The following is a 1,918-nucleotide window of genomic DNA, read 5'->3' as shown; positions in this document are numbered from 1 at the left end:
TCACTGCAAGCTCCGCCTCCCGGGTTCACGTCATTCTCCTGCCTCAGCCTCCCAAGTAGCTGGGGCTACAGGCACTGGGTGAGTGGTCATTTTTTCAGATGGGTTCTCTTTTCTCTTTTTTGTTGGTGTCCCATCCATACTCCCTCAGCATTCACCTCATCGTAAACTCCCAGCACTTGTGGCTCTCCACTTTACAGCTTTCTTCCTCGTCATGGAGTTAGCCACACTACAAGTCAAGCCACAAGTGTGAGAGTGCATCACCCTGAGTAATCCTCAGTCCAATGTGAGATGAGTAGTTGGTAGATAAATACTCTAACTTCTTCACTCCTCGATGGGTATAACTTTGAGGCCAGTTCTACACTGGATCCCCGGGTTCCCCAGGGGATTGAGCCCTGCCTGCCCTCAGTGGTAACCTGATAACACACCCTTCAGAGGCTGCCTTCCCCTTCCCATCTTACTTCTCCAGGTCCCCATTGGTATTTCCTGGGATCATTTCCCTCCCCAAATTACTCATACCCAAATCTTTAGAGTTTGTTTCTGCGGGGACCCAAATTAAGACAGGGTCTTAGCTGACCCTTGTCCCACTGAGCCAAACATGAATGTCATGGCAAATCCATGTAATACCATGAAACAAGTTCCTAGGTACAGCAGTCCAGATGTGCTTCTGTTCAATCATCTCACATCTGGCATCATGAAGGCTCAGTGGGATGGGTAAAGGTGGACTGGTGCCAATGTAACCAAAGAATCAAGTTATGAAGATTATGTAAACGTTGATTCTGAACAGCATTAGCGAGTGTGTGAGAAAACAGGCATTCTCACTCAACCTTCATTGAAGTGGGAAACGTTACAATTCTTTGAAGGCACTATCTATCAAAACTTTGAATGTGTGTATAGACTTTGGCCCCCAAACTCCTCTTTTAGGAATTTATTCTGTAGAAATACTTGTACATGTATGTCTAGGAATTTTCATCATAGCGTATTTAAAATAACAAAACAATGTCCACCAAAAGGAGACTGAATAAATTGTGGTGCATTCATATAATGGAATAATTCATAGCCTTTTAAAAAATGAGATAAACCTATATGTACTGAGGTAGAATATCTCTAAGATACATTCTAAAAATGAAAAAGTAAACTATAAAACATAGTCTCTTTTTGTCTTAAAAAATTGTTTGTAAAGTAAATCGGAACATATAGAAAGACATATTGTGTTTTAGACAGGGAGACTCAACATGATAAAGATGTCAGTTTCAAGTTATTTCATAAATGCAATGCAATCTTAGTAATTAAAAAAATAACATCAGGTTTCTTTTCTGGAGCTACACAAATTAATCCTAAACTTCATGCTAAAAATAAATAAATAAACATGCAAGAATAGCTAGGAGAGACCTGAAAAGAATGAGTAATTGTTGGGGGTGGGACAGGGATAAAGAGGAGAGGCTAGTCTCTATCTGTTATTTAAATATGTAATAGAAGTCTCTGTAGTTCAGCTGTATGGTACTGGTTGAATAGACTATGGCATGAATGAGAGACAGACCAACAGAACAATAGAAATTACAAAAATAGAGCCAAATCGGGAAACTTAATAAAAGAGATAGGTGGCATTTTAAATCAGTGGGTAAAAGATGGGTTTTAACATATTCTTTTTAATTAACAAAATTTTTAATTAAAAACATTTGAAATGAATAGACATTTAAACAAAGATACAAGCAGATTCATACATTCCAAGTGAATCGGGTGTCTGAATGTACAAAATGAGACCATTTTAGTATTAAAATAAATCATGGATTAATTTATTTAAAACCTGAGAGTGGAGAAACCCCCTACCTAGAACTCGATACCCAGACTCCATAAGGTTAAAATGCTTTCACATGGCAAAAAGTCTCATAAGCAAAGACAAAAGACAAATTGGAAAAAT

Source organism: Mandrillus leucophaeus, unplaced genomic scaffold (assembly GCF_000951045.1).
Source record: "Mandrillus leucophaeus isolate KB7577 unplaced genomic scaffold, Mleu.le_1.0 Scaffold60, whole genome shotgun sequence".
In the NCBI taxonomy this organism is placed as follows: domain Eukaryota; kingdom Metazoa; phylum Chordata; class Mammalia; order Primates; family Cercopithecidae; genus Mandrillus; species Mandrillus leucophaeus.
Note: the sequence above shows the minus strand (reverse complement) of the source record.